This window comes from Protopterus annectens, chromosome 3.part0 (assembly GCF_019279795.1).
Source record: "Protopterus annectens isolate FY-2018-M chromosome 3.part0, PAN1.0, whole genome shotgun sequence".
Taxonomy (NCBI): Eukaryota; Metazoa; Chordata; order Ceratodontiformes; family Protopteridae; genus Protopterus; species Protopterus annectens.
In genome coordinates this window covers 682768129-682794741 of record NC_056731.1, presented here as the reverse complement: position 1 = coordinate 682794741, position 26613 = coordinate 682768129, and the positions used below count along the sequence as shown (strand labels likewise).

At 36.9% G+C, this 26613-nt stretch overlaps 1 non-coding gene across 1 annotated transcript; it reads left to right on the top strand.

Annotated features, from left to right (window-relative positions):
• Positions 1–20237: 20237 nt before the first annotated feature.
• TRNAG-UCC lies at positions 20238–20309 on the top strand. The gene has a single exon. It is a non-coding gene; the product is annotated as a tRNA-Gly (tRNA).
• Positions 20310–26613: the final 6304 nt, after the last annotated feature.

Sequence of the window (26613 nt, the reverse complement as noted above, 5' to 3'; positions counted from 1 at the left end):
GGTGGGCAATGTAGAAGGTCTTTCTAACCACTTTAGCAATGTGAGTGTCAAAAGAAAGGCCACTGTCAACCTGGGTCCCCAGGTCCCTGATAACCTCTTCTGTGCTTAGTGGATTGCCACCTATATGGTAGCTTGGGGTTACCTTGTTTTTCCCGAAGGGTATGACTATACATTTTTGGCGTTTAACTTCAGGCCATGGCTCTGGCACCAGCTATCTGTTTCCGTGAGTCCCTTCTGAAGGATATCCGTGTCCGATGCACTTTCCACTATGGTGCCCAGTTTGCAGTCGTGTGCAAACTTTGTCAGCCAAAGTCCTCCCATGTTGGCCTGTACTTCTGAGAAATAGATGCCAAACAATAGGGGCCAAGGACCGAGCCCTGTGGGACACCACTTGTGACCGGCTTGGAGTCTGACATAGCGCCAGCAACTCTAACCCTGTGGGTTCTGTCCTTAAGCCAGTTTGCAACCCATCTTGTGACATATGGGTTTACATTTAAGCTGGTACGTTTTTCTACAATACCCGAGTGGGGTATTGTGTCGAAAGCCTTTGCAAGGTCAAGGTAGGCTGTATGGACTGCCTTTCCCTCATCAATGGCCTTTGTGACTGTTTCAAAGAAGTCGACCAAGTTCAAAAGGCATGATCTTCCCTTGACAAAGCCAAACTGGGTCGGGTCCAATGTCTGCAAGTCCCCTATATCTTTGTTTATGAGCTCCATTATGATCCTCTCCATAGCTTTGCAGACTAGACTTGTTAAGCTTATGGGGCGGTAATTACCAGGATCCGTAGAGGCGCCTTTGTGGAGTGGGACCACAGTTGCCGTACGCCACTCCTTGGGCACGTATCCTGTAGTAAGGCTGAGATTAAACAGCTGCCTTATGTGTGGGTTTAATTCCTCATTTAGCTCGTGTAGCACACAGCCGGGGACACCATCCGGTCCCATTGATGCTGTGTTTTTAGCTTTAGAGAGAGCAGCTTTCACCTGCGCATTTGAGATGTCCGGGAGGCTACACTCGGCTGGGATAGTTATCTCTCCTTTAGGGGAGGGGGGTGAAGTTTGCACTGAACCTGTCCGCCAGTATGTTGGCAATGTCTGTTGGTTCAGTGATTTTTGTATCATTTTGGACTAATTCTGAGCATATCTGGGAGTTTCCACCCAGGTTCCTAACATAGCTGAAAAAGGCCTTATGATTGTCCTTTGAATCCATGGCAATTTTTCTCTCAAAACTGGCCTTAGTTGATTTTATGAGTGCTCATATTTTTTTACTAATAATGATCAGGGGTGACTTCCCTTTTATGGATTTTGTTCTATCATGTAGTAGCTTTCTCCTCTTATTGTAAAGTTTGTTAATGGCTGGGGTCCACCAGACTGGACATTTGCCCTTTGTGGAAAGAGTCTTGGTTTTATTTGGGATTGTCTGATCCATGCAGTCCTGGAGGTGTTCATAGAAGGCATTTGTAAGGGCTTCCGCAGCTTGGGTTGTGGTTTCCACTGGCTCAGGGGCCTTGAAGGATACCACACCAGTCTTGAGTAGTGTGAAGTTTGCTTTAGAGAAGTTCTTCACTATGGTCTTTTGTTTGGGGTGGGGTGGGATGTGGATTTCCAGTGAGATTAGTTTATGATCAGATCTCACCAATGAGGGATATACTTCCGGTGTGGAGCATTTTGTCCCCATGTTTGTGACAATGAGATCTAGTATATTTTCTCCTCTCGTGGGAACAGTGACTAGCTGTTCCATGGCATTTGAATTTATGAACTCCAGGAACCGTTGGGCTAGAAAGTTAGGGCTTGAGTAATGTTCCCAGTCTATATTCGGGTAGTTGAAGTCACCCAATATGATGGTGTTTGGAGATACATTTACACCTTCCAGTGTCTTCAGGAAAGCTGTGTGGGGTTCCTGAGTTTGAGAGGGTGGCCTGTAGCATGCTACAATTTGTAGAGCAGTTTTGCCTATGGTTAGTTGCACCTGGATGGTTTCAAGCTTATGCGTTGCCACCAACCTGGAGGTGTGGGTATCCTTTATGAATATGGATACACCCTCCTTTTGTGGTGTGGTCCGGGTTTGGGGCCGAACGCATGATATGAGGTAAAACCTAATAGTGCTGGGGTGCTCTCAGGAGCCTTGAACCAGGTTTCAGTTACAGCACAGACATCGATGTTCTCCATACTGAGAAGGGCCTCGAGTGCGTGCATTTTGAGATTTAGACTTCTGGCATTGAGCAGCATTACCCTCAGCTTCTTCCCATTTTTGTTTTCTAGGGTGGTAGGTTTAGAATTTGAGCCTTGCCTAAAAAGGCACTATGGGGTGGCAAGAGCCTTAGCCAATATCCGAATCCCAGGGTGACAGGTGCAAGCCGTCCCTTGCGAAGCAGCGTGGCTTGTCAAGCATGTCATCCCAGGCAGACAGACACTGAATCCCCTTTGAATGACACCAGACATTAAGCCAATTGTTAAAGCTGATCATCTTGTCTCTATATTGTGGCATCATTCTTGGTGAAGGAAGGATACTGCTCAGGGTCAGGGTCATACCTGCCTGGACCACACAATCAGAGAGCTCCTCTATGTCTCTTTTCATGTAGTCCAGGGAGGTACGTCTCAGGTCGTTCACACCAGCATGGACAATGACTGTGTCATATTTGTACTTGCCGTGGAGTGACCCGAGTGCTTGTGTTATGTGGTGGATTCTAGCGCCCGATGGGCAGCTTACTGTGACCCTCTCCTTGTTCAGCCTGGTGAGTGGGACGTCAGTGTGTCTGACTATGGAGTCACCTATGACAAGTATGTTTGGTGTTGTATTTGGCCTTAAGGGCTGTGACTGCTTTGCACACTGCTTTTGTGGTTTATGTGTTGCTTGTGGGGTGTCTTGAGGTAGCAGATGTTTGGGTGTCTGCTTTGGAGGCCTCTGCTGTTTAGGTAAATTTTTACTCAGAGCCTCCGAGTATGTCTTTGTGTGTTTATGTGTTTGATTCAGTGGAGTGGTAGCATTATGTGAGGCTGGTTTTGTGGTGTGTGTAGTTGCCTTCTCCTCCTGTCTGGTCTTGCCAGTCCTGAGTTGAGAGAGCTCAGCCTCCACTTTGGCTAAATAGCTGCATCTCTCGCAAGTATTTGTGTTATGTCACCTGATCTTTTTAAACCTTTTCTATGGATTATGAGTTATCTTGGAACCTGCATAAATGACCACAATTGTGAGCACCAGGACAACTTGGACTTTCTGCCACCCTTTTCACACACTTAATAGTGCTTTCCTCCTAAATCGAGTAAGACCATTCATGATAACTCTGGTGTAAATGTGGTCTACTCATTCTGTTAACAAGACTAGCCTTAACATTAGCCAAAGTAGTACTTTGACCTGTAGTGGTAACCTATTGCAAAGCCTAGGAATACATTGAGTTAGGAACCTATCCCACCAGTGAGTCTTGTTTATTTGTTGGTGTAGATTTAGGTCCTTAGTATAGGAGCTTGCAGTATCCCTGGTTTTGCAAAGAAATAGAAGGTCAAATAGGACTGGGTCTTTCATGGCTAGAAAAGTTGCAACACTAATCATCTATCAGCAACATACAGGGTACTGAGGGTAAGGAGAGTGATCTTAATCTACTGGGGTAGTTGAAGGATGTAAAACCATTAATTTTCTTGATTAGAACTCTTTGGGACCTTTCTAGCTGAAAAATATGCTTGGTTTTGCAAATATCAAAGGGATCATTGTATTTAATGACTGGTCTGCTAAGGGAAGACTACAATGGTAGGTTGACTTATTTGGATCTTGAAGATATTCCCTTGGAAATTAACTAGGCCAGATAGAAGAATTTCCTGATTATGGTAGAAACATGATAATTGGATATAAGTACCTAGGACTCTTATGATTGTATCTGTCTGAAGATTAGTACTGTTTATAAAATATGAGAAGGGAGCAACTTTTCAACCAAATGCTACTATGCTGCACATTTTTTCATTTAGTTCGAGGCCATTTTTGATTTACCTACATATTTAACACTTACTGGAGCTGTTTTATATCAGTGGATGAGTGGACAATGGTGCCCAGTTTGTAGTCATCAGCAAACTTTGTTTAGGATATTGACTTGGATGTCTGCAAAACAAATACTAAACAGGATAGGGTCTAGACTGATCCCTGTGGCACCCCACTAGTTACAATTTCCAAGCTCCCATCTCTTACTTTCCCTGTCTGTACTATGTTATAGGTTCTACCCTCTGTCTATATCCTCTTCATTCCCCTTCACTACCCATCATAAACCAGTTATCATACCCTAATCCAGAATTTCTTATTGCCTAGCAAAGTGTTTTGTGTTATCTTGCATTTTGGGGGCTGATATCCTATGTTGGTGCTTGCCATACGTCTCAACCTCTTAGCACAAGAATTCTTGGCAAAGCCTGACATAATGGGAGGCAAAGGCCCAAAAAATAGGGACACATTTTAGATATTGCTTTTATAAACTTAGAACAATGCTAAAATAACAGGATTTGTGTTAGCATGCATTTTTTCCTCAATTTTTTTATTTTTCAAATGCATTTGAATGAATTCCATAATATTTATACATAATATCTTAAATTACTATGTAAGTATAGTTCATACTAGATACATGTTTGACCTATTCAAATGAGGACCTTTGTTTACATTTAATAATACAAGAGCTTTAGTTAAATAAAATGATTCATTAAATAAAGCTTGTAGAAAGTAATGAATACCATTCCAAAATGGATTAATTTTAACACAATCAAAAAAAATGTGGTTCCAATCTGCATTGTGTACTTGCTCACATCTCCAACATATTCCTTTTATGAAAGATCTAATTTTATTGATTCTGTCTGGGGTTAAGAATGCTCTGTGCAAGCATTTCCAATTAAAAACTTTCCAGAATTGTGTAACGGATGTATATTTTATCGATAATAAGATATTTGTTTTAATATCTTCAGTTAACTGTATTGAGTGCCTTTTTGTTATATATTTCCAATATGAGGTTTTGGGTATTGTTTTATAGTTTATAAATATTTTGCAAAATTTTGAAATTCTGTTTCCCATGTCAAAGTCATTATATATGATTTCATATATGTATTTTTTAAATTTAGGTATTTCTTTAAATGAAGAATTGTTAATTATTCTACTTAAATCTTGCAAATATGACAGAATACTCTGTAAAGTTAGCCGGTCCTGTTGTGGAATACTTGCATATCTAAAAATGTTTAGTTCTTTGATACATTGGAGCCAACAAACAAATCATTTTTGTTCCCAGGAATTAATAATTTCTCTATATATTTTATGTGAAAGTTATTTGTGATTATAAATTGTGTTAAAAAATCAAACCATATTTTTAAATCTATATTTGCATTAATAAATTTCCTAAATGAGTCAATGTAATAATTAATCATATGAGCTTTAATGGGTTTAGTTATGTTATATTGCATACTAATACATAACACGTGCCATGTCGAATTGTTTTTATCTATTTGATTTTTTTTTGTAAATCAAATTCATTTATTGATATTACAATTAGTAATTATTTCCAATTTGCAGAGTAATTTTGACTTATCCAAATCTTAGATTATTTTAGATATTGATGCTTTTACATATGTTTCTATATCAGGAAAGTTTAATTCTCCCTGTTTCCATGGTCTGATATGATGTATTAAAGCTATTATGTTTCTTTTGGGAAACCATAAAAATTTTATTATTCATGAATGTATTCCTTTAAGTATATTCCTTTCTGCTAACAGTTGTATTGCCAAGGCTATATATAGGATCTTGGGCAGTAAAACCATTTTTATTAACCGCAGTCTATCTTCAAATGTTAATATTATTTTGTTCCATTTTTCCACAGAGATTTTAATTGCATTGATGGTATTATTGTATTTTTTAGACTAATTCATTATCATCCTTGTATAACTCAATTCCTAGATATTTTAAGATGGATTCTTGTTTCCCTATGGTGTGACCCCCTTAGTCTGCAGTCCTTTTTTATTTAAAAATAAAAATGTTTATATTGATTTATTGAAATGGAGTCCTGAAGTCATGTGAAATGTGTCATTTAATATATTAAATTCTTCTAATGTCTCTTTTGTATTAGATAATGTTAGTAATATGTCACCAGCAAATAGCATTACTTTAGAATTGTATTGTTCATAAACATCTATTCCTTTGATTTTTATATTGTTATGAATTGAATCTGCCAATATTTCAATAGCCAGAGCATATAGAATTGGTGACATGGGACATCCTTGTTTAGTGCCTTTTGTTATATGTATAGATTCAGAGGTAAAAGGACCTAACTTGACATATTCTAAATTATTTGTATATATATTCTTTAGGAGATGATCAAAGGATGCAGGAAATTCAAATAGCATTAGGATTTTGAATAAATAGTCCAAATTTAGGGAATCAAAGGCTTTCTCTATATCTAAGCCAGTTATGAGTGTTTCTTTATTTTCTTTATTAACATAAGCTATAAGAGAAATTATCATTTTAATATTGTAATGTGTGTGTCTATGATATATAAATCCTTGATCATTATTTATTGTTTTGGATAATGGTATTTTCATTCTGTTAGTTAATATTGTCATAAATATTTATAGTCATTATTTAATAATGATATAGGTCTATATGAGGAACAGAGGTTTGGGAATTTGTTTTCCTTTAGGATTGGTGAGATTAAGGACTATCTCCAAGAGGGTGATATTAAAGCTTGTGACTGAATTTCTAATAGAGTTTTATGGAAGAGGATAGTATCTTTGAAGGAAAAAGTTTATATGTTTCCATAATTATGCCATCATGATTATGGAACATTATTATTTTTACCCTCTTTTATTGTATCTGTAATTTCTTTTTAGAATATGGGTGCTTGCAGATCTAGTGTTAATTTTTCTGGTATTTTTTTTATATTAGAATATTTTTCATCTAGATTTAATTGATCGATATGTATATTTTCTTTTTGGAAATGTTCCATATAGTGATTTTTATAGGCATCAAGAATGTCACCTATATCAGAGACATTTTCCCTTTCTTTTCATGGAAGATACTTTTAATATTATTAGCTTTTGATTTAATTTTGATTATTGTGGATAAATTATGTAGATATTTGGGAGAAGTGGCCAAGGTATTAATTTTTAGTTTTTCTAAAGCTAAACTAGTTGTATGTGTTAGAATTTCATTGTATTATTGTTTAATACTTCTACTTTCTTTTTCATCTCCAAATGATTTTGATTTTTTTCAACTTTTACTAATAAAAGTTTGGATTGTAGATCTAATAATTCAGAATCTCATTCTCTGTCTTTTTTTATACCAAGTTAGGGTTTTACCATTTATGTAAGCTTTTAATGAGTCCCCTATCATTATTTTATTTATATCTGTGGTGTAATTAATATCTAAGAAGAACAGTAATTCAGATAATAACCAGGGTTTGAACTCTTTAATTTTAGTTATATATGCTGGAATTCTGGAGTTAAAGACTAATGGTTTGTACCCATTTTGAAGTTTTAACATCAATTAATTGTGGTCTGAAAAAGGGCAGGGAGTGATTGAGAAATTAATGATTTAAGAGTGTAAGTCATGGGCAGCAAATATTTTATCTATTCTAGTTTGAGTACCAAATCTGTGATTTTGATGAGAAAACAACAAAGATTTATCTTCTTTAAATTTGAAATTATCTACAAGATGAAATGATTCTACCCATTTGTTTAATGCTTTTGATACAGCATATGTATGCAACAGTCTTTTATTTGTAGTTTCAGAAATATCAAATATACATGAGTACCAGTAAGAGTGAAAGGGAAGGTCTACAAGAGGGTAGTGAGACCAGCTATGTTATATGGGTTGGAGACAGTGGCACTGACAAAAAGGCAGGAGTCAGAGCTTGATGTGGCAGAGCTGAAGATGTTAAGATTTGCACTGGGTGTGACGAGGAAGGACAGGATTAGGAATAAGTATATTAGAGGGTCAGCCAAGGTTGGAAGGTTTGGAGACAAAGCCAGAGAGGCAAAATTATGTTGGTTTGGACATGTGCTGAGGAGGGATGCAGAGTATATTGGGAAAAAGATGCTAAGGATGAAGCTGCCAGGTAACAGGAAAAGAGGGAGGTCTAAGATAAGGTTTATGGATGTGGTGAGAGAGGACATGCAGGTGGTTGGTGTGACAGAGGACAGGAAGAAATGGAAACAGTTGATCTGCTGTGGTGACCCCTAACGGGAGCAGCTGAAAGAAGAAGAAGACAGTTAAAATCTCCTCCTAATATTAAGTTGCCTTTATAATTATTGGAAATGAAATCCAAGTGTTTTTCTTAACAGTTCCTGTTTCATTGCCTGGGAACCAGTATAGGTTGGCCGGGGTCCATATTATGTTATTATATTTAACTATTACTAATGCCATAAGGGCTTCTTTATCTTCATACTTATAAATGATTTCTGGGTTAATCACATTTGTTTTCCATAAAATTGTTACCCCTTTTCTCTTTGTCTTATAAGTGGATGTGCCGATGTCATATATTCCTTAGGATTCCATTTGTAATTGTCATTTGTTTTGAAACGAGTTACTTGAAGGAAGACAATTTGTGCTTTGTTCAGTTTTAAATATTTTCAGTAGATTTGATCTCTTGCTAGGATTGTTTAGGCCATTAGTATTTAAAGCTAATAAGTTAAATCCATCTCAGGTTATTTAGACTATGTATTTTTTGTTTTATTGTGACTATTAAACATTTTCCTTTGATAACTATAAAGTATATGTTTGAGCTTTTAAAGGAAATTATCAGTTTTATACTTTGAGTGTTTACCAATAAAGTAATGTTTTGGTCAGGCATATTAAAAATGTTTTTGTGACATAACAAATTTAAATTAATAAAGGTTAACAAAACTAAGATCCGCACTAGCCGTGGAATGAAAATCATTCCTAATCTGATGGATTAACCTAAGTCCATCAGATTATCACTCATACCTTGACAATCCAGAACATCTGAGCTCTATAAAATGAATTATCATATGGAGAATATTTGTAATAGGAATAAACAACATTTATATTATTTTGAACAGATATAGTACTATTGTAGATTAGACGGAATTCTAATGCAATATAAATGTATACCTATTGTATAAGCAATTAATATTTACATGAAAGATAGATGACAAGCAATTCAATCATAGTAAAAAAGTAGGATGTATCATATATAAAACCTCAGTAAAAGATTATAGCACACAGTTATTTAACATATTCACCCTCACTGATGAAGTCTTCAAAACTTATTACTTAATATAAATAGATGGTAATAATATTTATACCTAATGTTTATAATACAATGTATTTTACTGGCTAGATCAGAAGTTATATTTCCTTGTTTGCCAGCATTTAAGTAATTACTTTGTTGCTAACTTACTTAAAGCATCAAGTTTGTTTTATGTGAACATTGATGACAATTAGTGCATTTTAATTATCACTGCATCCCTCTTCCCCCCATTTCCTACTCATAAGGATTTTCTTATCTGTCATTTCTTATTATAAAATGTGTGACATTATAGGTTAAAAACAACAAATTCACTTATTGTAATTAATGATTACAAGTTCCCTTTCCATATTCATATATTGCCATTTGATGGCACATACTGAACGTTTTTAGATTTAAATGGCAACATTCTATTTTGTATAATCAGCAAAGGTTAAACTGAGTGATTATTGTCAATTTAATATTATTTGTTCAGAATGAGATTGTTACATTCTGTGACATTCCTAGTTCAGGCTTCTATTGTTTCCCTTGAACAACTTTGTCAGTTTGATGTCATGTATAAAACATTAGTTACCTTGGTGACAGCTTAAGTATTATGTATGGTCAAGATGGGTTACAAAACCACAATTCAAGTTAAAGCAATTATATATATCTTGTTATGCACATTTACTTATATGAGAAAATCAGCATTGATGTTCACTATAGTGTATGCCATTTATGACAAGTTAAAACAGTAGTGTTATTATACACTCTTGAACATCTTTGTCAGTTTGATGTCATGTATAAAACATTAGTTACCTTGGTAACCACTTAAGTATTGTATATGGTCAAGATGGGTTACAAAAACTGCAATTCACGGTAAAGCAATTACATGACTTGTTATGCATATTTACTTAAATAAGAAAATCATCATGCTTTCCCTTGATGTTCAATGTAGTGTATGTCATATGACAAGTTAAGACAGTAGTGTTATTATACACAAGCCCATGTTATTAAATCCTATCTTTAATATATAAATTTAGAAGATTGCTTCATCTTATATGACTATTATATATTTTATGTCTAAATTTACTAAAATCATACATTACATAACTATTGTATGTGATTTTTTTTTTTTTTTGGCTGTTGCTTTGTTATTTGAGAAACTACAAGCTGTAATGCTTATTCTTATTATTAGCTCCTTCCAGGCATGTTTATACAGTCCATTGACTTTAAATTATGAGACCCTTCTAGTTTCTTATTTGTTATAAGTATATTTCCATCCTTACATACACACATGTCAGTACTTCAAGCATGGGCAACAATGCCCATCCAATTTTGCCAGAATATCATTCACTAGTTCATGTGGTGATTTTCCAGGCTGTTCTTAAAATATCCAAACCGATATGTGTCCTGTTCCATTTTGCCAGCCTGTTCCATGCAGTGGCCACTCTGCCAGTGAACCACTCAACACTCCTTCCATTCCCACAAATATTTCCACGAAGGAGATCTGATGACTCCCTAGCACTTCCCAGCAACCCCAAGCACCCCTAGAATCAGCTATCCTCATATGCTCAACACATCCAAGCAAGCTCACCTCCCAGACTACTGCAAAGGGTACTGCATAAGACTAAGTGCTCTTAGTCTTTCACAATAACTCAGACTTCCACTCTTATGTAAGTCCTTAATGTGTTTGGACCAAAATACATTTTAAATATAAAATTGCGCTAATTATTTTTATTTATTTTTTTATCAAGAATCAACTTAATGAGCTAAACAAAGTGTTAGGAGAACATCAATATGTGTACATGTGGTTTAAAACAGACCCTTTATTATATATATATATATATATATATATATATATATATATATATATATATATATATATTTTTTTTTTAAACCAAAAACTTAAAAACTTAATTGCCAAGAATCATCTCTGAGACTCCTCAGAGCTGTTAAGCATTATCATCACTCTATCTCCGTTACCATAGCAACCTAGAAGCATCTGTTTCTGTTAGTGTGTCTGTGTACTGCATACCAGAGGCTTGCGATGCACCTGAATCAAAGTTTCACTTCACTGCAACTTCAAGCCTAAATTCCCTCCCTTTCAGTGAGGCAGCAGCCAGGAAAAGAATGGAGAGCAAACAGAAAAAAAAAAAAAACTCTCAACAAGCCACCACAACAAGAGATAACACATTCTTCCAGCCTTCCCACCTCTCACTTAGCAGATGTATAAACAAACTATTCTCTGCCAAAATATCCCAAATCACAGTTTTATCCACCACCTTCCCCTGGATCCAGGCTAAATCATCAAATATCTCTTCCTAATACACGAGCATCAGTAAACCTTGATCACAAGCTGCAACCCACAGCTTTCCGGAGATGAAAATGGCAACATACAGCAGCTGCTAGACACAGCTTCATCCACACATATTATGTCAGACTTAATCAAACAGCTCTTGAAGCTATGATACCTTCCCTAATTGATATTAACTATGTTTAGACAGAATAATAATGACATTTGTACTAGCTGCCAGACATGGCTGCATCCACGCACACCATTTCAGGATTGATCAAACAGCACTTGAAGCTATGATACCTGCCATAATTGATATTAACTATGTTTAGACAGAATAATAATGATGTTTGTACTAGCTGCCAGACACAGCTGCATCTATGCACACCATATCAAGATTGATCAAACAGCACTTGTAGCTGTGATAGCTGCCATAATTGATATTAACTATATTTAGACAGAATAATGATGACATTTGTACTGAGAACTTGCTACTATTATTTGACCAGGATATACATGACATTTCTAAATCATACTTTAACTGAAGAAGGCATTAGTTTCCACAACAGCATATTTTTTTCAAAACACTCTACTGTTACTGCTATTATATATGATGTTAATTGGTTACATTTGAATCTGAACTCTGATGAATGGCATCTTGTTGAATTAGTTACTTAATTACTTCAATTATTATAAGTAAAAACAATGAAAAATGAACAAGATAAATATTCACTGAGTTCAAGTAGGGGAATAGAAACTTCTATATTTGTATTATATATATATTGCTTTGTTTGACTTATATATAATGTAAAAAGCAGTGGCGGCTGGTGACTTCAAATCACAGGGGGGCTGCAGGAGACGCTGAATGGGCGGGGTCAAAGGGAAGGGGTGTGGTCAACCATAAAGGAGGGCTATGCACAAAACCACAAAAACTAACTTTAATTAAATACGCTGCCCTGGGTGGCAAACCATCATTATGAAAGTCCAATCAAGACAAAAATAAGTGTAGAAGAATAAAAATATTTCAATGCATTGGCTGCATGACAGCTTACTTAATATCTAGATGGAAACAAAAGGTTGTGAGGCATGAAAAATAAATTACTTTTAAATACATTACTGGAATGCCAGTCAAAATCAAGTATAAGAAAAACCAGAAGCACTCAACTCAAACCACTTCTCCTTGCACTGCAGTTCTAATTATAATATATTCAGCTTTATTAAAGTACCAAGCAACATGCTGAAAGTAGAAATCTATGTGATGCCCCACTTGTAAAAATGTTTCTTATCCAAAAAGACCTGCTGCCTGACAACTTGTTTCATGGGGAAAACATGATAAAAGTAAAAATGAAAAGCAAACAAGAAACAAGCTCAAGATACATTGCTTAAAGGATTACTGTACAGGTTATGGACCACACATGATTGGCATTCTGTTTAGTTTACGGGTAAAGCCTGTAGAGATGACTGGAAGTCTCCAACAAGTGTAATGAGCTTTTAAAATAATGGAATCCTGTCCTTTAATACCCAAGGCTTATACATTATCTAGTCAAGTATTCTCTGCATGGCAACAACAGAAAGGCTTTCAATGTTGGCAATTCTTTAACAGTATGCTTATTAAAGCTTACTTGCATCTTACGATGTCAGACAAGCTTACCTTATGGTCATTAAAGCATTGCTACTTAAACACAGAGCAACAGGCACTTTGAGTAATAAGCATAAATCAACAGTACAAAATATGACAGAAACCAGACCATTCTGCAAAATCAAGGACAGATGAAAAGCCACTGTAGTACTTATGCAGTGTGTCCTCCCCATCCAAGGTAGATACAACTACTCCTTGCCTTGCTTGGACACATCCAGAGTCACTACATGGGGAGTGGGGTGCAACAAGCATGTCACAATTTGAAATCTCTCTGGCTGACTGTGATGGCCCTGACACATTTGTCATACCTCTCAACTTCAAGAGCAAGAAATCTGGACAAAGCCATACACAGAAGTGGGACAAAGGCACAACAAGAAGGACAATTTTTAAATATTGCTCTAATAAACTTAGAAAGATAATAGAATAGGTCTTGCATTAGTATGAATTTTCTGAAGGGTATAAAATCTGAAACTCAAATGTCTGTCATTTTCTAACTTCAGTCTTTAGTGATTTGTCACTAATTTGCCAAAAACACAATTTTATGAAAATGGACCAAAAATGTGATGCAAAAATATAAAATAGACACACAATACAGCTTCTACCTGTCAAAGAAGGGACACTTTAATATTAGTACTGCTACCTTGAGCAGCTGACAAAATAAAAGAATCTACATGCATTTCAAGTAATCTATAACTTTGATTATTACAGTTATTTCTTAATTGTAAACCCTCCATGTTTTCTTCCAAAATTGCTATTTTTGGAGGGATTATTAGGGGAAGAGCAACATTTTGAGCCAAAAATTGGGGACAGTTGAGAGGTTGGCTATGCCTAATTCTATAAAGCAATTTATTTGCATGTACCTCTCAACCTGTTAATGCAGTAAATCTGAACAAGGCCAAATATATTGGGGCACATATAAACAGTACTAAAATTGCTCTTGTATAAATTGAGACAGTTGATAGAACGGCTCTTACTTTAACATGCATTTTATGAAGGTTATGAAGTCTGAAACTTATTATTTAGTGACTTCTGGCAAATCATTTAGGAATTAAAACTACAAATTTTATGAACAACAAACCAAAAATAAGAAGCAAAAATCTATTCATTCTTTGAAAATCTGGACAGTTGGGAGGTATAGTTCAGCTGGGCCTGTCTGAGTTTGCTGCCCTTCCCCCCCCCTGACAAAATAATGGTTGAACTGGAGCCTCTGCAGCCATTCCAATTAACCATTACTTGGCTATTTCACTCCATTTACCATAAACACTAATGTGCATACTGCTTTACTTCAATGATTGGACTTCATTTGAAAGTTTTATTTTGTATTTTACAGCACAAACATTAAGTCATCTGTTAAACAAAGCAATGCAGTCTCACAATGAAAACTTAGCATTAAAACTTATCTGCCCTTGAAACTCACATTCATTGAAACAGCATTGAAACCCACATTCAAAGAAAATACATTTTGCCAGTGGCAGATAAAGATTAATTTTGGGCTGTTTTCAATCATAGGCCCCTTGCATATGAAACATACATGTGCTCTTTGATACACCTTCCTCATTGTACTAAAAATTATATTCCTTGTACAATACAGTACACTTGTTAGAGGGTGTTTTAAATTTGTTTTGAACATTTTTCCAGTAAGCAATGAAACAAAACATATGCACCCATAATGGCAAAACTGCCCAGTTGAGAACATTTATCATAAAAAGTCTACTCAGACTTCCACAGTCCACCATTATTAGTAAATATACACAATTCCACAGTCCACCATTATTAGTAAATATGCACAATTCTACAGTCCACCATTATCAGTAAATATGCACAATTCTACAGTGCACCTTTATCAGTAAATATGCACAATTCTACAGTCCATATTCAGTGAATTCAGTTCTTGCCATAGCTGTCAACCTTAGCACAAAAACCTGGACGAAGCCAATAATGGGGCAATACAGTCCCAAAAATAGGGACAAATTTAAAATATTCATCTTATAAACTTAGAAACTTGCTAGAGAAAAAGGTTGTGCTACTATGTATTCTGAAGAACATGAAGTTTGAAATTCAAATGCCGGTCAATTCTACTGCGGACAGAACAAAACAATTTTCAGCAGAGACGAGGGATTAATACTGCAGACACGTCTTTGTAAAATGGCAGGGCATCAGAGCAAATCCACACAAACACAGGCAGGAGATGCAGACTCCAAACAGAAGCCACCCCAACCAAGAATCAAACCAGAAAACCTACAGCTGTGAGGCAACAATACTACCACCGCACCATCAATTATGCAAGGAATTAAACATTCAGAAACCTGAAGTCTGAAATTCAAATGCCTGTCAATTTTACTGCGGACAGAACAAAACCAATTTTCAGCAGGGATTAAAACTGCAGACACGTCTTTGTAAAATGGCAGGGCACCAGAGCAAATCCACACAAACACATGGAGGAGATGCAGACTCCACACAGAAGCCACCCCAACCAAGAATCAAACCAGAAAACCTATAGCTGTGAGGCAACAATACTACCACTGCACCATCAAATCTGCAAGGAATTAAACATTCAGAAACCTGAAGTCTGAAATTCAAATGCCTGTCAATTTTACTGGACAGAACAAAAACAATTTTCAGCAGAGATGCAGGGATTAATACTGCAGACACGTCTTTGTAAAATGGCAGGGCACCAGAGCAAATCCACACAAATACAGGGAGGAGATGCAGACAGAAGCCACCCCAACCAAGAATCAAACCAGAAAACCTATAGTTGTGAGGTAACAATACTATCACTGCACCATCAATTATACAAGGAGTTAAACATTCAGAAACCTGAAGTCTGAAATTCAAATGCCTGTCAATTTTACTGCGGACAGAACACAAACAATTTTCAGCAGAGACGCAGGGATTAAAACTGCAGACACATCTTTGTAAAATGGCAGGGCACCAGAGCAAATCCACACAAACACAGGCAGGAGATGCAGACTCCAAACAGAAGCCACCCCAACCAAGAATCACACCAGAAAACCTATAGCTGTGAGGCAACAATACTACCACCGCACCATCAATTATGCAAGGAATTAAACATTCAGAAACCTGAAGTCTGAAATTCAAATGCCTGTCAATTTTACTGCGGACAGAACAAAACCAATTTTCAGCAGGGATTACAACTGCAGACACGTCTTTGTAAAATGGCAGGGCACCAGAGCAAATCCACACAAACACAGGCAGGAGATGCAGACTCCAAACAGAAGCCACCCCAACCAAGAATCAAACCAGAAAACCTATAGCTGTGAGGCAACAATACTACCACCGCACCATCAATTATGCAAGGAATTAAACATTCAGAAACCTGAAGTCTGAAATTCAAATGCCTGTCAATTTTACTGCAGACAGAACAAAACCAATTTTCAGCAGGGATTAAAACTGCAGACACGTCTTTGTAAAATGGCAGGGCACCAGAGCAAATCCACACAAACACATGGAGGAGATGCAGACTCCACACAGAAGCCACCCCAACCAAGAATCAAACCAGAAAACCTATAGCTGTGAGGCAACAATACTACCACTGCACCATCAAATCTGCAAGGAATTAAACATTCAGAAACCTGAAGTCTGAAATTCAAATGCCTGTCAATTTTACTGCGGACAGAACAAAACAATTTTCAGCAGAGATGCAGGGATTAATACTGCAGACACGTCTTTGTAAAATGGCAGGGCACCAGAGCAAATCCACACAAATACAGGGAGGAGATGCAGACAGAAGCCACCCCAACCAAGAATCAAACCAGAAAACCTATAGTTGTGAGGTAACAATACTATCACTGCACCATCAATTATACAAGGAGTTAAACATTCAGAAACCTGAAGTCTGAAATTCAAATGCCTGTCAATTTTACTGCGGACAGAACAAAAACAATTTTCAGCAGAGACGCAGGGATTAAAACTGCAGACACATCTTTGTAAAATGGCAGGGCACCAGAGCAAATCCACACAAACACAGGCAGGAGATCCAGACTCCAAACAGAAGCCACCCCAACCAAGAATCAAACCAGAGAACCTATAGCTGTGAGGCAACAATACTACCACCGCACCATCAATTATGGAAGGAATTAAGCATTCAGAAACCTGAAGTCTGAAATTCAAATGCCTGTCAATTTTACTGCGGACAGAACAAAACCAATTTTCAGCAGGGATTACAACTGCAGACACGTCTTTGTAAAATGGCAGGGCACCAGAGCAAATCCACACAAACACATGGAGGAGATGCAGACTCCACACAGAAGCCACCCCAACCAAGAATCAAACCAGAAAACCTATAGCTGTGAGGCAACAATACTACCACTGCACCATCAAATACGCAAGGAATTAAACATTCAGAAACCCTTAAGTCTGAAATTCAAATGCCTATCAATTTTATTTAACATTTTTAATCAGGACAGTCTGACTTGGAACAAATAAACAAATTTTCAGCAGAGGCCCAGGAAGAAATAATGCAGACATGTCTTTGTAACATGGGAGGGCACAAAAGCAAACCCACACAAACACAGGGAGAAGATACAGACCCCACAAAGAAGGAACCCCAGCCAAGAATCAAACCCAAGAACCTGCAGCTGTGAGGCAACAATGCTACTACTACACCATCAAATATCAAGCATTGCAACATTTACAAACCACAGATATTATGAGGAACAGATCAGATCGAATATGAGGTAAAAATCTGAAATTTTTTTACAAATGGTGGTGGGTAGGGAACTCAAGTCTTTAACACCTGCATACAGGGTACAGGGTTCAAGCCTGAGGCATTCCCTACCACACCACCATAAGCACCTGGGGCATTTACACACACACACACACACACAAGTAAAGCACAAGCACCATACACACAAGTAAAGCACAAGCACCATACACACAAGTAAAGCACAAGCACCATACACATACACAAACTCCAGTAAAGCACAAGCACCATACACAAACTCCAGTAAAGCACAAGCACCATACACAAACTCCAGTAAAGCACAAGCACCATACACATACACAAACTCCAGTAAAGCACAAGCACCATACACATACACAAACTCCAGTAAAGCACAAGCACCATACACATACACAAACTCCAGTAAAGCACAAGCACCATACACATACACAAACTCCAGTAAAGCACAAGCACCATACACATACACAAACTCCAGTAAAGCACAAGCACCATACACAAATAAAAAGAAAAAGCACAAACTCAAGAAAAATAAACATTGTAAATTGAAAGGCACCTTACCTGAATGAATGCATCCAGAGTTAACGTCCGTACATACATCCTTCCCGCGCAATACTGAAGACCCGCGAGATCCACATGCTCCTTCCCGACGCCGACGAGATCCCTAAGGCACTGTCCCGAGTCCCTGCTGCTCCTCTTGCAGTCCGGACGCGTCCCATAATCCTGGCGGGTCTGTGCACTGTAAAAGTGCACAGACGCTCCTTGTGTCCCCCTATGGGGACGGCCGGGCTGCCTTGAGCATGCGCATAGACCGATAAGCCGGGACTCGGTCTATGCGCGAAGTCCGCGAATTTTAAAAAATATTTTTTTTTATTTTTTTTTCTTTCTTTTTTTATTTTTGAGGGGGCTGCAGTCCGGCAGCCCTATGCCACGAGCCGCCCCTGGTAAAAAGTAACCCATCTTGACCTACCTTTGTTTGTGAAGAATTATTGGACTCTTTGAACATTCTGAATAAATCATTACTGTTTCTCAGTTGTTTAAGAAACCCTCCTTTTTTAAATAAAAACAGATGACAAGTGATGTACCATATCAGCTGATACTTTGAGAGATGTAGTTGCAAGAGTTATTTTTCTGGGACAGCTATCTTGGAATCAGTTTTTTTGTTTCTTCTTTCTAGCACCAGTCCAAGGATTTGTTTATTGTATTCTTTTAAGAGTAGGGGCCATCCATTCCATTTCTTCTGGGACAGACACTATGTTGTTGTTTTTGATGAATATAGTAGCTTATTCTAAGTCATTAAAGGTTCTCATCTCATTGGCAAAAAGTATTTTTATCTTGGCTGGAAAGGCAAGCTGTGCTTTAATGTTTTGTTTCAACAGTTTTATTATTGGCCAGAAATTTGTCATTTGTTCTATTTTTCTTGTAGAATAATCATTGTCAAACCTTATCAGGCTTTGATTCTATTTTAAGGGTGATTTTCTTCAAGCAGATTTTAATATTAGTTACTTGTCCAGAAATGAAAGACATTTTATAACTATGGATCTAGGTGGTGTATTTGTTGCATTAGACTCAGATTTCCTCCATGCTCTATGCGCCCTTTCAATTCCAAATGAAAGTCCCTCTTTCAAGTATAAAAATTCAGGAATTCAGGTTGTTAAAAATGAAAAAAATGTCTTCTCCTTCAGTGTTTTCAAGCAGACCAAAGATCATTGTGTTGTTTCTCCTTTCCCTGTTTTCTAAGTCATCTATTTTGTTAGGCAGCCATGTATTCTGTTTAAGCAGAAATTCTTTTTGGAATTCTTCCTCTCTGAGTCTCCCTTCAATATCATTTAGAAAGTCTCTATATTTGTTATTTTTGTATGGCGTTGTTGTAATAGTTCCTTAAGAGTATCAGTCTGTTTTTGAGAATTTAATTTGAAGTTTTCTAAGTCATTTTTAAAGCCATCCATTTTCAAAGAGAGTTCCTGTAAGGTAGATGTCATCAATTGCAGTTCTTTTTTCAAAGCATCATCTGGATGAGAATTCCTTGAGTTGTTCATATTCAGTGACTCAATATATCTCCAAGTTACTTGACAGGAAACTTTTTGTTTATCTCCACCAAAATTGATATTCATGTAGTTTAGTAGTTTATCTATAGATTTCTGATGTTTTAAACTTGAAAATAATACATGTTTCCTATTTTTATACTAGTTTATGGAGCCCTCAAAATTCACTGCTCTCAGTTGGTCATCTAGGCTTCGCCTACAGCATGCATTTTCTGAAGGGTATGAAGTCTGAAACTCAAATGCATTTCATTATTTAGTGACTTTAATATTTAGATCATCCCAGTGATTCGTCAAAAAAAACATATTTTTTTTTTATGAGGAACATACCAAAAATATGAGGCAAAAATATGGGCATTCTGTCAGTAGCATTGGTGGTATAGTGGTGAGCATAGCTGCCTTCCAAGCAATTGACCCAGGTTCAATTCCTGGCCAATGCAAGAAGTCTATATATTTAGGGTGGGAGGTTGGCTTAATGGTTAAGGTGTTTACCTTACAGACACAAGGTGCACAGTTTGATTCTCACTTGGGGTACTTGGCTAGACTCAAAATGGTCCACAAGGACAGTTAGTCTTCTATGAAAAGATCTGTACATTTGAGAGATATGAATGCTGTGTAGAACTACTAGAAAGCTCAGGCGATGCTATTTTTTTCTTCTCCTACTCACATTTCTTGTTTGAAACAGATACTAGACTGGGTACGGGTCATCATTGCTCCTGTAGCTTCCAGTTCCATCACTTTTACTTCCACTAAACTAAAGCTGTTTATGTCTTGTTTTAAGCCAAAGTGCTTCGGTACTTCTGTTAGCTTTTCTTTGCTACTTCTAGGCAAGCTCATTGTCCTACACCTCCATCTGCTCTCTTTACACACACATGCCATGCACGTCACACATGCACATGCACATACAAATGCACTCATGCACACACAAAAAGATATCTACATAATTTATTTAGCTGCTAAGCAAACAAGACAAAAATAATATAGCACCTATGGACTACTTAGATTTTTGTTCACAATTTAATATTGACTTATCGCTTGTATATTAAGTGATAGCAAATATGATTAAAGCACCCTAGCCTCTAAGATGTTGCATATTCATATGTTGTGTCACTAGATGGTGTCATCTATAAGACATACTTGCTGATGCAATGCATAAAATGTGTAGGTTATGTTTGACTGCATCCTTGTTTTTCAACCAAATTTATTTCCATTTATTATCCTCATAATAGAGTAACAAGTGTTTTTTAATGACAATTATACTGTGTTGTTTATTTTATTTTAGTTTCATTGCTTACTCAATTTTTCTTTAGAATCACACCCACAAAATAATGTCATGGCAGGCACTGAGCAAAGATTTTCATCAGTTGCAAAGCATTAGGGGTAACTGACACAACTTAACTCTTTAGAGGAGCTGCTTCTTATTTACATTGTGGCTTCATTACTACTTTATCACATAACATTTTTCAATGTGAGGCATTCCATCTGCAAAACTAGTTGACAATTTGTCTTCCTGGAAGTAGGAAACTATTTCCGATGCATTTTACTGGGAAATGAATTGGGCATGTGTTAATTTAGGCAGTGAGACATTGTGGGTTCAGTCTTTCATGATGTCATGGTCATGGCCAGACTTATGCATAGGCAAAGTAGGTGATTGCCTAGGGTGCTGTTCATCCAAGGGTGCTTTTTGGTCATGGTTTAGTTCTTAAATAAGTGAACAAATAAATGGAAAATAGTGCCTCTAGACCATACTTGTCAATTACCTGGTCAATGCAGGAAAATATGAGTTTTAAACATAAACAAATTGGATGTCATGAAATTCAGAGTGGTCCCTTTAAATTATGACTGCCTAGAAGTTGCTCCATGTGAGCCAACAGCATCTCCTGATGTTATGTGACAACATTACTAGGACAGAAACCGCTACTGCAATTGTGTGATAACATATGCGAACAATAGTAAGCAGAAAAACAAATATTAAATTTCCAAGCAGGGCTGACAAGAGAATGTCTTTTACATTCTGTCTGTCACAAGGTACAGGAGCAGCTGAATTGTTTTATTGTACCAGTAAACATCATCACGTAGTAGAGATTTTTTTAAACATGTTAAATATTATGCAGTCCAGAACTGAACCATGTTCAGTTCAGTGCACAGTCACAGAAGATTTTAGTCCAAAGATCAGAACAAAGTTGAAGATTTGTTTATATCCATTTTTTTAAATGTTGGCTAGTAGTATAATGTGGTCAAAGCCAAGCTCAGCTAGAACTAGAAGGCAGTTAGACAATCGCAGTGGGTGTGCCTCTTCTGTGGAAAGACTGCCGATGGGAATGCAATGGCAGTGTTTATCACTTACAATGTGCAAGCATAGATACTGAAGCCTGCCAAGCCATTCCTAGAATTTAAGGTTTTATGAAGTTTCTAGTACCACTTGACTTTAAAGTATTACTTAGGTTTCCAGTACCATTTACATTTGCAGTGTTACTTTTTTGTTAATGCATCATGTGAAGTATGAACTTTTTGGACATGAACTTGAGAACATGCCACACTTCCTTCTTTGTCTAGCAAACTATTAGAATTATTCTATGTCAGCAAATGTTTTTGTGATGCTGTTTCAAAAGGAAAAGTGCATACAGAATAAAATCTGTAAATTCAGCATGCATATTTCCCCCATCATTAAGCTGATAGCTACAGATATTGTTTGTGTCATATTTTTGGTTTGTCCGTCATGCAGTTTGTGGTTCTCTGGTCAATAATAGAATGTTTCAGGCACTAAATAATGACAAACATTTGTGTTTCTATGAACACTATGTAAACATGTTTATTTTATCAAATTTACAAGCATGTAGGAGTAATATTTCAAATCTACTTTAATTTTTTTTCTTAAAATCAACTCTCTGAGGTGTGCACAGATTGTTGTTATGGCTTGTGTGGGGCTATGGACAATGTGGTCAGTTTTTCATTACCCTCCAAAAATCCAAGAGGTGAGCACAGATTGCCGATGCAGTTTGTCTAGAGTTAGTCTACTGTTTATGAACACAATCTGCAATACATCTGTGCAACTCTTATTATTTTCACTTTTCTCACAAACATCAGACATACACATGTGGTTATTTTTTTTGGGGGGTAGGTGTAAGGAGGCATGCTGTTATATCCATTTGACAGCAGCACCTTGAACTATGTTACTGTGTTCTGTTATTTCATTCAGTTTTGCCCCAGTCTGACACCAGAGTGATACACAGCAGGCGGCTATCTTTTGGGAGAAGTAGTGAAGAAGCATGTGGTGCATATGTTTAATAACAGACACCTGAAATACATGACTGGCAGTTTTTGCCTTCACCCCAATTTAAATACAGAGAGATACAAAGGAGGTGACTATCTTTTTTGGGGTGGGGGGGACATAAATTGCCCATAGGTGTGAGTGTTCATGGTGGGGAAGAACATCTGCAGCAGTGCTAGCCATGCAGCAATGTGACTACTGGCATTAGATGATTATCACTGTTGAAATGACACCCCAACCCTATGTATAAAAAAATGGGAAAAAAAGGTTTGTAGATAGATGGAGGAAGACACTAGCCTCCGTTATTGTTAAAAGCATTCTCAGAAGCATTATATTGCAAACTGCTGTTTTGTTCCTTGAAAGAAAAAATAAGAATGAAGATTTTTCTTTCCTTGCTCATGTTTTTGTACAGGTGATTACTGGATCAAAACATTGGAAATAGCTCTAAAGTGCACCTCAGAACATCTGTAACATCTATAATTTTATTCTACAAGTATTGCAGTACACTCTGGACAGTTAGGTTGTGCTAAAAGTAAGCAGGAAAAAGGAAAGTTAGAGCAATACTGAAGTTCTTTCTCTGTTTGTTTTTTTTTTCATGTCATTATTGGAATAAAATTTTGAAAATGTACCTCAGAATATCTATAACTAATATAATTATTTATCCCACAGTTATTACAGTGCACTTTGGACAGTTAGGGTATGACTGAAGGATGAAGGAAAAAAGCAAATGTATACTGAAGTTCTTTATTTGCTTGTTTTTTGTTCGTGCCATTATTGGATCAAAAAGTAGGAAAATAACTCTAAAATGTACCTCAGAGGATTTATAATCTCATGTCTTGGCCCCCGACCCTGGGATTAATCTGATTGTTTATTCCACAGTTATTACAGTGCATGCTTCACTAGTATGGGTGTGTCTGAATGATGTGGGAAAAAGTAAATTTGTAAAGTAATACTGAATTTCTTTCCTTTATCAAGGTTTTTATGCATGCCATCATTAACTCAAAGGGTTAGACAATAGCTTAAAATGTACCTCACTGTATCTATAACACCATGACTTCTTGGGACATAGCTGTCCCCAAGCCTACAGTTTAATTTGATTATTCATCCCACAGTTAACTAAAGTGCAATCTGGACCAGTAAAAGTGTGCTGAAAGGATGCAGTAAAAAGCAAAGTTGAAAACTAAGACTGAATTTCTTTCTGTAGTCATGACTTTTTTCATGCCTTTATTAGATTAAATATGTTGTGGGGTCCTAAAATTCACTTCAGAATGTCTAGATTCCCAATGGATTCTGGTCCCTAGCAGCCCCCCAGACCTATGACTTTATTCAGATATTTTCCACCAGAGTTATTATAGTGATACCTAGCTCCATTAGGGTAAATTGAAAGGATGCTATAAAAAGCTGAAAGGTAAGATAATGTGCAAAAAGCAGAAAAGAATGGTATAGATAATGTGAGTAGGCCACGGAAGAGGGGAAAATATGGATGTACATGTGTGTGGGAGGGGTGCAGTGGACAGCAGGGGAGGCTCTCCATGGAGCCCTTTCGCCTAGGGTGTCATTTTACAAATGGCCAGCCCTGGCCATGGCAGGGATTTTCAACTCTGAGAAGACATCAAGGGAGCCATCCTTACCACCAAAATAAAATGCAAAAACAATGTAGTTTGTATATTAAAAACTGTATAAGTTGGTTTTATATGAAGTAAGGAGTATATATCCAACTCCACAGGTGTGCTACTTATACTTGTTTTATAATACGACCAATACACTTGAAATTACTTCTAGGTAGGGGGTTGGCATAATGTTTACCTTACAGACAAAAGTTGCAGGGTTTGATTCTCACATGGGGTAATTGGCTAGGCTTAAAATGTCTCACAAAGACAGTTAGCCCAGTACTAATCTATGAACCTATTAATACTATTCTCTCCCTATTTACCAACAGCTTAATTAATTCTAACTTGTTTAACATTATTGCAGTTGCTTGCCATAGTGTTTAGATTATTGTGCTTAGTTGTTCAATTTTTTTAACTCTTGCATGAAGGCCATTCAGGACTCAGATTCCTTAATGAATGCATATATCCTGGGACCCAACCAAATATCAAGTTGTTTTTTAAAAATTTGCAAAGAAGTCTTATATGTAAATGAACCCTGTTCCAAAGTTGAACCAATGACTACATTAAATAGTTTGCTCTCATGACTGTCCTTGACTCCTCAATTATGTAAGTAAAATATACACCTCTGGTTAATATGCTTGTATTCAACAATTCATTATTTAGTAGATATTGATATTCTTCACTACATACTATAAACAAAGTTTACCCCTCAGATATCTATAACTGATTGAAAATAGACCTAGACATTTCAGTATAGATGGGTATGAGTTATCCCTACAAGTTGCACTGTTTTACATTGTATCCAATGTTCTTAGGCTGTTTGGGCTAGTTTGTGTGGTTTTCTTACTATTGTGCTCCAAACCAGCCATTCTAAATTAAGAAGGCTTTTCTGCACTCTTATGGCAGAATTGTGCTGATCTAACTTATCTGAGTTGGGATCACTGGTGAAAGGCTTACTGTGTGCTTTCCTGACTGGTAGTTAGCTTAAAACATGTTCCTCTTTGCTTGTATTTAGGCCTCACATTTGTGCTAGGCTACTGAGTGGCAGTTGACAGTGCCCTTAGAAGCAAAAGCCTTGAAGATTAATTTTTCCCTAAACAACTGTCAGTGAAACCCTTACAGGATTTTCTGCTGACTCAGTTGTCCATTAAGCAGTGCTGCTTTATTGCTCAACCTTAGCCTATATAAAATAGGCTCTTATAGGCTTAGAGGTTTATAGTCTCTGAGCTACAAGCACAGTTCTGTCTAATTATCCCATTCCCTTCCTTGATAAAACATACAGTAAGAAACTGCTATTATGGACAGGCAGCTTCCCATCACCTCTTTGGCCAGCCTGATGGAGATGGGCATCCTAAGGCAATGTAACAATAGTCTCACACATATACTGACAACCCCTTACTCCTGAAACAAATACATCATGGGAGAGATGTAGATACACTATAAAACTGGAGGCAAGACTCTCAAATACAGACAAATTGAATGTCAGACAGGTTGTCAGCACACACATATCACTTCCGACACTAAATAAGGACAAGACGTATAAAACCCATATATGCGGAGGTACTCACTAGTAACTTATCAAAAGACTAGAGGCCTTCCAGATAGTGCCTTTAGAAACCACTTATACACACACAACAGTGCAAAAAACAACCACAATACATAATAACACACACACACGCACACACGCACACACACACACACACACACACACACACACACACACACACACACACACACACACACACACACACACACACACACACACACACACTCACACAAACACATGCACACCAGTGTCTCAAGAAATAAGAAATAAGCCTATAAGGCATAACACCTCAAAACCAAGAAATAAGCCTATAAGGC